Source organism: Bombina bombina, chromosome 1 (assembly GCF_027579735.1).
Source record: "Bombina bombina isolate aBomBom1 chromosome 1, aBomBom1.pri, whole genome shotgun sequence".
Classification (NCBI taxonomy): Eukaryota; Metazoa; Chordata; class Amphibia; order Anura; family Bombinatoridae; genus Bombina; species Bombina bombina.
In genome coordinates this window covers 598,000,957-598,016,659 of record NC_069499.1, presented here as the reverse complement: position 1 = coordinate 598,016,659, position 15,703 = coordinate 598,000,957, and positions in this window count along the sequence as shown.

Genomic DNA, 15,703 nt, shown 5'->3' with positions numbered 1-15,703 from the left:
ATATGATTCATATAATGTAGTTACACAGAGGTGGAATCCCTTTATACCACAATTGAATATACAAACTTGAAAAAAGGGCATACGTTAGCACCAATACAAATATTACTATTTTGAATAAGTAACAGATATTTTCAAAGGGTTAATAACCATTGGGCCACTGATTTCACTATGAATATATACAGGGTAGATCTCCCTCCATGACATGCAATTGTTTTTAGCCTGGCCCAATGGTGTTTTTGGCAAAGAAATTGATGCCAACACTGGCATAGGTGACAAAATTTTCATTTTTGAATAAGTAACAGATATTTTCAAAGGGTTAATAACCATTGGGCCACTGACTTCATTATAAATATATACAGGGTAGATCCTTCTCCATGCCATGCAATTGTTTTTAGCCTGGCCCAATAGTGTTTTTGGCACATAAATTGATGCCAACACTGGCATAGGTGCTCTAATTCTCATTTTTTAATAAGTAACAGATATTTTCAAAGGGTTAATAACCATTGGGCCACTGATTTCACTATGAATATATACAGGATAGACCCCCCTCCATGCCATGCAATTGTTTTTAGCCTGGCCCAATGGTTTTTTTTGGCACAGAAATTGATGCCAACCCTGGCATAGGTGACATAATTTTCATTTTTGAATAAGAAACATATATTTTCAAAGGGTTTAATAACCATTGGGACACTGATTTCACTATGAATATATACAGGATAGACCCCCCTCCATGCCATGCAATTGTTTTTAGCCTGGCCCAATGTTTTTTTTGGCACAGAAATTGATGCCAACCCTGGCATAGAAGACATAATTCTCATTTTTGAATAAGTAACAGATATTTTCAAAGGGTTAATAACCATTGGGACACTGATTTCACTATGAATATATACAGGGTATATCCCCCTCCATGACATGCAATTGTTTTTAGCCTGGCCCAATGGTGTTTTGGGCACAGAAATTGATGCCAACACTGGCATAGGTGCTCTAATTCTCATTTTTGAATAAGAAACATATACGGTATTTTCAAAGGGTTAATAACCATTGGGCCACTGATTTCACTATGAATATATGCAGGGTATGTGAAAATCAGTGGCCCAATGGTTATTAACCCTTTGAAAATATCTGTTACTTATTCAAAAATGAGAAATATGTCACCTATGCCAGGGTTGACATCAATTTCTGTGCCAAAAACACCATTGGGCCAGGCTAAAAACAATTGCATGGCATGGAGGGGGATCTACCCTGTATATATTCATAGGGAAATCAGTGGCCCAATGGTTATTAACCCTTTGAAAATATCTGTTACTTATTCAAAAATGAGAATTAGAGCACATATGCCAGTGTTGGCATCAATTTCTGTGCCAAAAATACCATTGGGCCAGGCTAAAAACAATTGCATGGCATGGAGGGGTGTCTACCCTGTATATATTCATAGTGAAATCAGTGGCCCAATGGTTATTAACCCTTTGAAAATATCTGTTACTTATTCAAAAATGAAAATTAGAGCACATATGCCAGGGTTGGCATCAATTTCTTTGCCAAAAACACAATTGGGCCAGGCTAAAAACAATTGCATGGCATGGAAGGGGATCTACCCTGTATATATTTATAGTGAAATCAGTGGCCCAATTGTTATTAACCCTTTGAAAATATATGTTACTTATTCAAAAATGAGAATTAGAGCACATATGCCAGTGTTGGCATCAATTTCTGTGCCCAAAACACAATTGGGCCAGGCTAAAAACAATTGCATGGCATGCAGGGGGGTCTATCCTGTATATATTCATAGTGAAATCAGTGGCCCAATTGTTATTAACCCTTTGAAAATATATATTACTTATTCAAAAATGAGAATTAGAGCACATATGCCAGTGTTGGTATCAATTTCTGTGCCCAAAACACCATTGGGCCAGGCTAAAAACAATTGCATGGCATGGAGGGGGATCTACCCTGTATATATTCATAGTGAAATCAGTGGCCCAATGGTTATTAACCCTTTGAAAATATCTGTTACTTATTCAAAAATGAGAATTATGTCACCTATGCCAGGGTTGGCATCAATTTCTGTGCCAAAAAACACCATTGGGCCAGGCTAAAAACAATTGCATGGCATGGAGGGGGATCTACCCTGTATATATTCATAGTTAAATCAGTGGCCCAATTGTTATTAACCCTTTGAAAATATATGTTACTTATTCAAGAATGAGAATTAGTTCACCAATGCCAGGGTTGGCATCAATTTCTGTGCCCAAAACACTATTGGGCCAGGCTAAAAACAATTGCATTTTATGGAGGAGGATCTACCCTGTGTATATTCATAGTGAAATCAGTGGCCCAATGGTTATTAACCCTTTGAAAATATCTGTTACTTATTCAAAAATGAGAAGTACAGCACCTATGCCAGGGTTGGCATCAATTTCTTTCCCAAAAACACCATTGGGCCAGGCTAAAAACAATTGCATGGCATGGAGGGGAATCTACCCTGTGTTTATTCATGCCGAAATCAGTGGCCCAATGGTTATTAATTCTTTGAAAATATCTGTTACTTATTAAAAAATGAGAAGTACAGCACCTATGCCAGGGTTGGCATCAATTTCTGCGCCCAAAAACACCATTGAGCCAGGCTAAAAACAATTGCATGGCATAGAGGGGGATGTACCCTGTATATATCCATAGTGAAATCAGTGGCACAATGGTTATTAACCCTTTGAAAATATCTGTTACTTATTCAAAAATGAGAATTAGAGCACCTATGCCAGTGTTGGCATCAATTTCTGTACCCAAAACACTATTGGGCGAGGCTAAAAACAATTGCATGTTATGGAGGGGGATCTACCCTGTATATATTCATAGTGAAATCAGTGGCCTAATGGTTATTAACCCTTTGAAAATATCTGTTACTTATTCAAAATAGTAATATTTGTATTGGTGCCAACGTATGCCCTTTTTTCTAGTTTGTATATCCAATTGTTGTATAAAGGGATTCCACCTCTGTGTAACTACATTATATGAATCATATTATTATTTAAATAAAACCTATATTTTTATTTTAAAGTCAATTTAAAGCAGTCTGACAAAAAAAAAATGAATAAGAAACCAACTTCCATGAATAAGACACAGAATTTCACGAATAAGAAACAGCTTGAATAAGAAACCAACTTCCTTGTCATGAATTTTAATGGATTTTCTTTGAACATTTCATTCATTCATGCAACATTTGATTGTCCAAAACGAATGTCCACAGGAGTATTTGTTCTACCAATCGAATTACACTTTCAGCACATTCACTGCTATTACTGCCCATAACTCTAACAATTTAGAAAAAAAATTCCCTTCCACCACCTCATGGGCTAAACTGGGTACTACACCCACCAGTTGATTTAACCCCTTAATGACCACAGCACTTTTCCATTTTTGTCCGTTTGGGACCAAGGCTATTTTTACATTTCTGCTGTGTTTGTGTTTAGCTGTAATTTTCCTCTTACTTATTTACTGTACCCACACATATTATATACCGATTTTCTCGCCATTAAATGGACTTTCTCAAGATACCATTATTTTCATCATATCTTATAATTTACTATAAAAAAATGATAAAATATGAGGGGAAAATGGAAAAACACACACTTTTTCTTACTTTGACCCCCAAAATCTGTTACACATCTACAACCACCAAAAAAACACCCATGCTAAATAGTTTCTAAATTTTGTCCTGACTTTAGAAATACCCAATGTTTACATGTGCTTTGCTTTTTAGTTATAGGGTAATAAATACAAGTAGCACTTTGCTATTTTCAAACCACTTTTTTTTCAAAATTAGCGCTAGTTACATTGGAACGCTAATATCTTTCAGGAATCCCTTAATATACCTTGACATTTATATATTTTTTTTTTAGAAGACATCACAAAGTATTGATCTAGGCCCATTTTGGTATATTTCATGCCACCATTTCACTGCCAAATGCGATCAAATAAAAAAAATTGTTCACTTTTCCACAAATATTTTCACAAACTTTAGGTTTCTCACTGAAATTATTTACAAACAGCTTGTGCAATTATGGCAAACATGGTTTTAAATGCTTCTCTGGGATCCCCTTTGTTCAGAAATAGCAGACATTTATGGCTTTGGCGTTGCATTTTGGTAATTAGAAGGCCGCTAAATGACTCTGCGCCCCAACACGTGTATTATGCCCAGCAGTGCAGGGGTTAATTAGTGAGCTTGTAGGGTTAATTTTAGCTTTAGTGTAGTGTAGTAGACAACCCCAAGTATTGATCTAGACCCATTTTGGTATATTTCATGCCACCATTTCACCGCCAAATGCGATCAAATAAAAAAAAATAGTCAGCTTTTTCACAAACTTTAGGTTTCTCACTGAAATCATTTACAAACATCTTGTGCAATTATGGCACAAATGGTTGTAAATGCTTCTCTGGGATCCCCTTTGTTCGGAAATAGCAGACATATATGGCTTTGGCATTGCTTTTTGGTAATTAGAAGGCTGCTAAATGCCGCTGTGCATCACACGTGTGTTATGGCTAGCAGTGAAGGGGTTAATTAGGGAGCTTGCAGGGTTAATTTTAGCTTTAGTGTAGAGATCAGTCTCCCACCTGACACATCACACCCCCTGATCCCTCCCAAACAGCTCCCTTCCCTCCCCCACCCTACTATTGTCCCCCCCCCATCTTAAGTAGTGGCAGAAAGTCTGCCAGTACTAAAATAAAAGGAATCTTTGCATTTGAATTGTTTGTTTGTTTTTAGCATATTTACATATGCTGCTGTGTAGGGTCCCCACTTAGCCCCCAACCTCCCTGATCCCACCCCCCAAACAGCTCTCTAACCTACCCCTCTACCTTCTTGGGAGCCATATTGGGTACTGGCAGCTGTCTGCCAGTACCCAGTTTACTATATAATAGATTTTTTAAAAACATTTTTTTTTTTTTCTGTAGTGTAGCTTCCTCCGACCTCCTCCCAAATCCCTTTTTTTTATTTCAAGGGGCATTCCCTCCCCCCTTTCTCCCACTTACAAAACTTTTCTTTTTTGCAGTGTATCGGTTCCCACCCGCTCCCTCCCCGTGCACGCGCCTGCCCTCCGTCCCCATGCATGCGCGCGTGTCTATGCGCGCCCACTATGACCCCGCCCCCCTCTCTGCCTTGGAACCCATCGATGGCCGCCCACCCGCCTCCCACTTCAGCTCCCACCCACCAACGAATGCGGCCATCGATGTCCGGTGCAGAGAGGGCCACAGAGTGGCTCTCTCTGCACCGCAGGGGTAAAAATGGTTATTGCAGGATGCCTCGATATTGAGGCATCCTGCAATAACTGGAAAGCAGCTGGAAGCGATCAGGATCGCTTCCAGCTGCTTTCCAGACCGACGACATACCCCATACGTCCTCGGTCGTTAAGTGTATTTTTTTCTCAGGACGTATGGCGTACGTCGTCGGTCGTTAAAAGGACAGTCTAGGCCAAAATAAAATTTCATGATTCAGATAGAGCATGTAATTTTAAACAATTTTCCAATTTACGTTTATCACCAATTTTGCTTTGTTCTCTTGGTAATCTTAGTTGAAAGCTGAACCTAGGAGGTTTATATGCTAATTTCTTAGACCTTGAAGCCCACCTCTTTCAGATTGCATTTTAACAGTTTTTCACCACTAGAGGGTGTTAGTTCACGTATTTTATATAGATAACACTGTGCTTGTGCACGTGAAGTTATCTGGGAGCAGGCACTGATTGGCTAGACTGCAAGTCTGTCAAAAGAACTTAAATAAAGGGGCAGTTTGCAGAGGCTTAGAGACAAGATAATCACAGCGGTTAAAAGTATATTATTATAACTGTGTTGGTTATGCAAAACTGGGGAATGGGTAATAAAGGGATTATCTATCTTTTAAAACAATAACAATTCTGATGTAGACTGTCCCTTTAAGGGGTTAAAGCAGTGTTTCCCAACTCCAATCCTCAGGACAACAAACGGCAAACGCAGCCTGTCAATCCCCCGCAAACCGGAAGTCAGTTTTAGGAGAGCAAACCGCTAAGCAATGCGGCATGAAAAAAAGTTCCAAATTGAAGGCAACAAGAGCACGGAGAGCCGTAGCCGGGAGGGCAGAGGATCAGGAAGCCAGGTATATCACAAACGGTAAAGAAATGGCATGCTCTCGAATCTAAATATGCAGTAAAAGATCAAAATTTATTGGACAACGTTAAAAATTTACACAGACATGGCAGTAAAAGCTAGAGCAAATAATCTTACATGTTTCGCGCCCCCTACAGGCACTTAATCATAGATGAGGGACTCTGTGAGAAACCCCATCTATTTATGCTGTGAGAGTCATAGATTAACTATTTCCTTGCCTCACAGTCACAAACAGAAAAAAGGTTAAAAACAGAATGCTGAAGCAATTAGATACAGTGGTTGAATGCTCTAGCTTTTACTGCCATGTCTGTGTAACTTTTTAACGTTGTCCAATAAATTTTGATCTTTTACTCCAATCCTCAGGACTCTTAACTGGCCAGATATTCATTATATCTTGACTATAGCACAGCTGAAATAATCAGCTGATCAGTAACCATGGTTACTAACCTGCTCTCACCCATCAACTGATTATTTTACCTGTGCTCTAGTTAAGATATAATAATTTTTTCTTTCATGATTCAGATAGAGAATGCCATTTCAAACGACTTTCTAATTTACTTTTATTATCTAATTTGCTTCATTCTCTTGATATTCCTGAAAAGCAAATCTAGATAGGCTCAGTAGCTTCTGATTGGTGGCTGCACATATTTGCCTCATGTGATTGGCTCACCCATGTGCATTGCTATTTCGTTAACCAAGGATATCTAAAGAATGAAGCAAATTATATAATAGAAGTAAATTGGAATGTTGTTTAAAATTATATTCTCTGTCTGAATCATGAAAGAAAAATTTTGGGTTTATTGTCCCTTTAACTAGAAACCACAGGGCCTGGGTGCAAGAATCCAAGAAGCCCCGCCCCCCACAAAAAATTGCATAATAACCAACAAATGTACGACCACAACACATTGCAATAGCACTTTGTCTAAACTCCAACTGAGTAATATATTTATTTCTGACAAGTTTTAAAGTTATATCTATTTCTATCATGTGAACTTCATCAGCCAATCACAAAAGGGTGCATATACCTATATGATGTCAGTTCATGCTCAGTAGAAGCTAGTGACACAAAAAGTGTACATATAAACAGACTGTCCCTTTAATGTCCCCAAGTCAATTCAATTATTTTGTTATTGAGAGTGACAAGCAGTTTAGAAATAAACTGGTTAATCATTTTAAAATATTATATTAGCCTAAAGCCTTTTATCTGCTGAACTATGGAAGCAGTGGTCTTATAAATAAATACAAGTCTGAAACTGTGTGTCAAGCAGTTAGAAATGGAATGGTTAATGATTTAAAAATATATTTGCCATTTCTAAACTGTTTGTCACACAGTCACAGACTTGTATTTATTTATAAGACCACTGCCTCCTAGTTCAGCAGACAAAAGGCTTTAGGCTAATATAATATTTTAAAATCATTAACCTGTCCAATACATGTTTATACAGTCGTATTGGAAAAGTTTAGGCACCCCTGACAATTTCCATGATTTTCATTTATAAATAATTGGGTGTTTGGATCAGCAATTTCATTTTGATCTACCAAATAACTGAAGGACACAGTAATATTTCAGTAGTGAAATGAGGTTTATTGGATTAACAGAAAATGTGCAATATGCATCAAAACGAAATTAGACAGGTGCATAAATTTGGGCACCCCAACAAAAATATCTCATCAATATTTATTAGAGCCTCCTTTAGCAGAAATAACAGCCTCTAGGCCAGGGGTGTCCAAACTTTGCTCTCCAGAGGTTTTGGAACTACATTTCCGATGATGCTCAACCAGCATTTTATCTAGCTGAGCATCATGGGAAATGTAGTTCCAAAACCTCTGGAGAGCAAAGTTTGGACACCCCTGCTCTAGGCGCTTCCTATAGCCTGTATTGAGTGTCTGGATTCTGGATGAAGGTATTTTGGACCATTCCTCCTTGCAAAACCTCTCCAGTTCAGTTAGGTTTGATGGTTGCCGAGCATGGACAGCCCGCTTCAAATCACCCCACAGATTTTCAATGATATTCAGGTCTGGGGACTGGGATGGCCATTCCAGAACATTGTACTTGTTCCTCTGCATAAATGCCAGAGTAGATTTTGAGAAGTGTTTTGGGTCGTTGTCTTGTTGAAATATCCAGCTCCGGCGTAACTTAAACTTTGTGACTGATTCCTTAAAGGGTCATGATACCCAAATGTTGAAACACTTGAAAGTGATGCAGCATAGCTGTAAAAAGCTGACTAGAAAATATCATCTGAACATCTCCTATGTAAAAAAGAAAGATATTTTACCTCAAAAGTTCCTCAGTAGCCACATACCATTGTAAAGGACTTCTAAGCAGCAAATCAGTATGCCTGTCCCGGGACAGCTAAGGGATTGAGCCTCATGCACTCATATTATTTCCCTATTCAGTTTAAGGAAGTTTACTATGAAATCTCATGAGAGTTAAGTCAAATCTCATGAGATCACAGTAAAAGAGTTCATGACCTCAGCGCTGTTGATGCTGATTGGCTGCAGTTCATTTCTTCATTTTTTATTTTTACCTGCAGCTGGGCAGCAGCTGAATTATAACTTTTTACACAGAACTTACTCTGCTAAGCTGAGGAGATTGTGAGGTAAAATATCTTCCTTTTTTTACATAGAGATGCTCAGGTGATATTTTCCTGTCAGCTTTTTACAGTTATACTGCATCAGTTTCAAGTGATTTAGCATATGAATATTATGTCCCTTTAACATTATTCTCAATTATCTGCTGATATTGAGTGGAATCCATGCGACCCTCAACTTTAACAAGATTCCCAGTACCGGCACTGGCCACACAACCCCACAGCATGATGGAACATCCACCAAATTTTACTGTGGCTAGCAAGTGTTTGTCTTGGAATGCTGTGTTCTTTTGCCGCCATGCATAATGCCCCTTGTTATGACCAAATAACTCAATCTTTGTTTCATCAGTCCACAGCACCTTCTTCCAAAATGAGGCTGGCTTGTCCAAATGTGTGTTTGCATACCTCAAGCGACTCTGTTTATGGCGTGCGTGCAGAAAAGGCTTTTTCCGCATCACTCTCCCATACGCTGAATTGTTGAACGATGCGCAATGACACCATCTACAGCAAGATGATGTTGTAGGTCTTTGGAGGTGGTCTGTGGGCTATTTTTGACCGTTTTCACCATCCTTTGCCTCTCCGATATTTTACTTTTGGCCTTAACAAGAACTGTGTCTGTGGTCTTCCATTTCCTCACTATGTTCCTCACAGTGGACACTGACAGCTTAAATCTATGCGATAGCTTTTTGTAGCCTTCCCCTAAACCATAATGTTGAACAATCTTTGTTTTCAGGTCATTTGAGAGTTGTTTTGAGGCCCCCATGTTGCCACTCTTCAGAGGAGAGTCAAAGAAAACAACAACTTGCAATTGACCACCTTAAATACCCTTTCTCATGATTGGATGCACCTGTCTATGAAGTTCAAGGCTTAATGGGCCCACCAAACCAATTGTGTGTTCCAAATAATGAGTGCTAGGTAGTTACAGGTATTCAAATCAACAAAATGACAAGGTTGCCCAAATGTATGCACCTGTCTAATTTCGTTTTGATGCATATTGCACATTTTCTGTTAATCCAATAAACCTCATTTCACTACTGAAATATTACTGTGTCCTTCATTTATTTGATAGATCAAAATTAAATTGCTGATCCAAACACACAATTATTTATAAAATAAAATCATGGAAATTGTCAGGGGTGCCTAAACTTTTCCATACAAGTGTATATGAACAGTATATATCAGCACTTAAGCACCTCATTATAAAAGGTCTGCACACACAATACATGTTTATATATGGACAGTAAATATCAGCACTTAAGCACCTCATTACAAAAGGTCTGCACACACAATACATGTTTATATATGCACAGTATATGCCCCCAGCCCCCCTGTAATAAATTATGTCCCCAGCCCCCTGTAATAAATGATGCCCTCAGCCCCCCTGCAATAAAATGATGCCCCCAGCCCCGCTGCAAAAAAATGATACCCTCAGCACCCCTGCATAAAATGATGTCCCCAGCACCCCTGCAATAAAATGATGCCCCCAGCAATAAAATGATGCCCGCAGCCCCCCTGCAATAAAATAATGCCCTGAGCCCCCTTCAATAAATGATGCCCCCAGCAATAAAATGAAGCCCCCTGCAATAAATGATGCCCCAGCAATAAAAGGATGCCCCCTACAATAAAATGATGCCCCCAGCTCCCTGCAATAAAATGATGCCCCCAGCCCCCTACAATAAAATGATGCCCCCAGCCCCCTGCAATAAAATGATGCCCCCAGCAATAAATGTTGCCCCAGCAATAAAAGGATGCCCCCTACCCCTGCAATAAAATGATGCCCCCAGCAATAAATTATGCCCCCAGCAATAAAATGATGCCCCAGCTCCCCTGCAATAGAATGATGCCCCCAGCCCCCCTGAAATAAATTATGCCCCAGCAATAAATGATTCCCCCAGCCCCCCTGCAATAAAATGATGCACCGTCATAAATTATGCCACAGCCCCCCTTTAATAAGTTATGCCCCAGACCCCCAGCAATAAATGATTCCTCCAGCCCTCTTGCAATAAAATGATGCCCCTGCACCACTGCAATAAAATGATGCCCCCAGCACCACTGCAATACAATGATGCTCCCAGCCCCCTGTAATAAATTTTGCCCCCAGCCCACCTGCAATAAAATGATTCCCTGAGCCCCCAGCAATAAATGATGCCCCCAGCAATAAAATGAAGCCCCCCTGCAATAAAATGATGCCCTCAGCCGCCTGCAATAAATGATGCCCCTGCCCCCTTGCAATAAAATGATGCCCCCCTGCAATAAAATTCCCCCCCAGCCCCCTGCAAAAAAAGATGTCCCAGCAATAAAATGAGGCCCCCAGCCCCCCTGCAATAAATTAGGCCCCATCTCCCCTGTAATAAAATGATGCTCCCAACCCCCCTGCAATAAAATGATGCCCCCAACAAAAATATAATGTCAAAAGCAAAAAATAGGCAGGCACTCTCCAAACCGCAAAGTGTTTAAAAGCAGTAACACTTTATTGGAACATTTAAAAGAATGTATGCAGACAAGGCAGTGAAGGTAACAGACAGCCTGAGGCTGTCTGTTACCTTCACTGCCTTGTCTGCATACATTCTTTTAAATGTTCCAATAAAGTGTTACTGCTTTTAAACACTTTGCGGTTTGGAGAGTGCCTGCCTATTTTTTGCTTTTGCTACTTTCTACGGTCTGATCCCCCGCTACAGGCTACGGCACTCCAGGAGGTCAGGAGTCTTACGCCCATATAGATTCAGGGGTTTCCGGGTCAGGAGCCGCTTGCCCAGGTTGCGGTAATCTCTACACTGCAAAAATATAATGTCCCCTGCAACTGCAATTGCGGTTTGGAGAGTGCCTGCCTATTTTTTGCTTTTGCTACTTTCTACGGTCTGATCCCCCGCTACAGGCTACGGCACTCCAGGAGGTCAGGAGTCTTACGCCCATATAGATTCAGGGGTTTCCGGGTCAGGAGCCGCTTGCCCAGGTTGCGGTAATCTCTACACTGCAAAAATATAATGTCCCCTGCAACTGCTATAAATGATGCCCCCAGTCCCCCTGCAATAAATGATGCCTCAGCAATAAAATGATGCCCCCACTAGACCTTCTAATAGTCACCATTGTGCACGCCTTCACAGTGGTGCTCCTCTCTGCAGCTGCCACTCAGTCTCACAATGTGCCGCGCTGCAGACTCTGTGTCCCAGACTCCTACTGACTAGACTACACATGCTGCCACGAGCCGATAGGCGTGCAGTCAGTTAGAAGGAGGAGGCCGACCCTAGTCTCTACTTCCTCCCCTGCTCCAGCTAATCTGCGCGGTAGTGCACGGTGCACCAAAGAACTTAAAGCCAAAATGGGAAGTTTCTCCTACCGGGCGGCAGAAAAGTTATTGCAAACAAACAAAAAAATAATTAAAAATTAAATTAAAAAACAAAACACAATCGTTACTTGTCTGAAGTTGGGCTCCCCTGTTGGGGGGACCTCCTGGGCCCGGTCGCAGTTGCGACCGTCGCATCACCGATAGTCCCCCCTGTCTGGCCTATTAAGGGTCCTGAGGACTGGAGTTGAGAAACACTGATTTAAAGTTCCACATTGTGTTGTAATATGTACATCAGCTGTAGGATATTCAGGATATTCAAGTTTTTACCATGAACACATTTTATTCACATGATCTATAATCACACCAGATACTATACATTTAGCTACTATAGGGATGCCACCTCGGCCATGTTTTCCTGGATACTTATGAGTTACACATGCTGCAGGGTGTGCAGATGGCAACATGCATTGCGCACCTGGACAGCACACAAATAGTGACCCTGGACAGCACTATTTATATTCCTCCCTGCAGCATGTGTAACTCATAAGTGTCCAGGAAAACATGGCCAAGGTGGCAACCCTAGGCTACTAATGTAACCATACTTCCTCCATCTATCAGTGCTTTGCACATAGAAACATAGATATTGATGGCAGATAAGAGCCATAGGCCCTGCAAGTCTGCCCGATATTACCTAACAGTATAATCTTATCTAGTTTGTATGGTATCCTTATGCTTGTTCTAGGCATTTTTAAAGTCACCCACAGTGTTTGTCATTACTACCTCTTGAGGAAGTTTATTCCATAAATCAATCACTCTTTCTGTAAAGAAGTGCATTCTCAAATTACTCCTGAATCTTCTACCCTTCAGCTTGAGATCATGACCCCTTGTTCTTGAATTTTCCATTTTATGTAAAATACCCACAGCCTCAGTTTTACTAAGCCCTTTAACATACTTGAAATTTGCTATCATATCACCTCTTTCCCTTCTCTCCTCTAAGCTATACATATTTAGGTAATTAAGCCTATCCTGGTAAGTTTTATTTTTTAGACCATGTACCATTTTGGTAGCCCTCCTTTGCACAGATTCAAGTTTGTTAATATCCTTCTGAAGATATGGCCTCCAGAACTGCACACAATACTCAAGATGAGGCCTAACTAATGATCTGTAAAGTCGCATAAGAACCTTACTATTTCTGCTGCAAATACCTCTACCAATACATCCAAGCATTCTGCTAGCCTTACTCGCTGCATTACTACATTGTTTACTATGTTTTAAATAATCTGAAATAATAATTCCCAAGTCCTGTTCCTCATCTGTAACAGTCAGTAAAGTGTCATTGAGTCTGTAATTAACATTTGGATTTTTCTTCCCTAAATGCATTATTTTACACTTTGCTGTGTTAAACTTTATATCCAAATCGTTTGTCCAATCCTCCAATTGTTGTATATCATTTCTCATTTTGTCTACCCCCCTTGGAATATCCACTCTGTTACAAATGTTTGCATCTGCAAACAGATATACTTTCCCCTGTATCCCTTTGCTGATATCACAGATACATATGTTAAACAAAACAGGCCCCAGAACTGACCCCCGAGGAACATCACTAGTAACCGCCCCCTCTGCTGAATTAACTCAATTTACTAAGACACTTTGTTTGGAGATTCTGGACTTCCGGTTGAGGGCGGAGCATCTACACGCTGGCTGTGTTTCTCTGTGGTGGTGGAAGTATCGCTCATACCACGCTACTATCTCCCTCCGCCATCCGCCTCGTGGCCCTTCTCTTTCAGGGGCTGGATGTGGGCATTGGCGCTACTGGTGCCGACGGTGTTGGAAGTCATTGAGAGAGCGGTTTGTCCGCTAAAGGTTACTGTAAAGCCGCATAAGGAAAGAAGCTGCTGTGGGAAAAAGGAAACCTACCGTTTGGGAGCTGTGCTGCTGGTTACAAATCAGCGTTACCAAAGGTGAAGCAAGGAGCATTTCTGGAAGTTGAAGCCCCGCTGGTAAGCTGTAGCAGAGGGTTGTCGGAGGTGTCCGGTATCTGTCTGCTGGCCCAGGCGGGTTGAGGTCTGAAAATGCAAGCTCCTGTGCCTTTTGCTTAGAGCCAGCTAGCCCTGCTTGGTAGAGAAATCCATATCCTGGTATATCGTGGTCCACTAAGCAGCACCTGCTAAAGAGTTCTTCTTATCTGCTGCAGCAAGTTCTATCTTTACATCTGAAAACTGCAAGTATATACAATTTTTTTCTACTTGGGGAGATATTTAAACATTTAATTTAATATCCTGGTCCTCAGTCTCCAAATAAGTTTTGGATAAGAAAATATCCTTCAGTTGCATAAAAATTTGGATAAAAGTGTTCTGGACGCTAAGCTGTACTGAAAGATTCATGCTCTCTACAATTTACTAAGGGACAGTCACTTTCTATCATCATATGGGTTTTTTCCGTCCTTACTAAATAAAGAGATTTATAGCCATCTTTGTCTATGAACGGTATTGAGAGGACGGTAAAATAAGGAAATAACCTCAGAGCTAATTTCAGGGTAAAATCCTAAGTATTATGCTTTAATAACGATGCTCCAGAAGAAGAGGATAAATTGAAGGAGGAAAAAAAGAAAAGAAAAGGGGAAAAAAAGAAAAGAAAAGGGGAAAAAAAAAAAGACATTTAAAAGCAGTTCTTTATTTGTAATACATATAATCATTTAATGTGAGAGAAGCTGTTAATCTGGACTTGATATATATCCTGCTTCTCTTCCCTTGGTGTTTTTTTTTTTTTTTCACTGTACAGGAAAAGAGGTCATGCTTTTCCTCTTATACACATTTATGTAATAGAATTTAATTTTTTCTGTATCTACTTAATAATAGTCTTGTGAGAGAGAGCAGTCATTTATTGCTGGTTCTTACGAGATATTAGTCACTTTAGAGGGGGAAGAAGAGAGAAGGGAGATTTTTTTTTTCTTTCTCTCCTCTCTTTTTTCCTCTCTCCTTGTTTATAAACACATACACGAAAGGGATCAATGTTGATTTAATTGAATACATTGTTGGGTTTTTATAGTACACTATTAAGGTCTGTGTTGATATCTAACGGTTCACGTATTTGGCATATAGCGTGTTGATATTTGTGTTCAATTTTGGATTTTTTTTTTTTTTTTTTGTGGTGTATTAGCACATGGATAGATTTGTCACGCAGGCTAAAACCACTTCACTCACTATGCCTGCAAAAATAAGGGATAGGAAAGTTAGGAATACAGATACTAGTCTAGACTCTATCACTGAGGGGGATATCTCAATGTTAAATATGCAACCTTTAATGGCTCAACTCACAGAATATTTTACACCTCAATTTGCAGAAATTAAACAGGATTTGTCAAATATTTCCTTAGAGATATCCTCCTTATCTTCTGAAGTAAGACACTTTGCTAATAGATTAGTGGAGGCGGAGACCAGAATTTCAGATCTGGAGGATTTAGTTAATAATCAGGAAAATCAAATTCATAAACATGAATCTAGAATCTGTAACTTACAGAATCGCCTGGACGACCTAGAAGATAGTTCTAGGCGTAATAATATTAGAATTGTAGGGTTACCTGAATCATCTGAGTATGAGGATTTGTTGAATTTCACCGCTAACATACTGCCATCAGCCTTAGGATTCCCTCCTCAGCACCTCCCTCTAGCAGTTGAAAGAGCTCATAGAATCG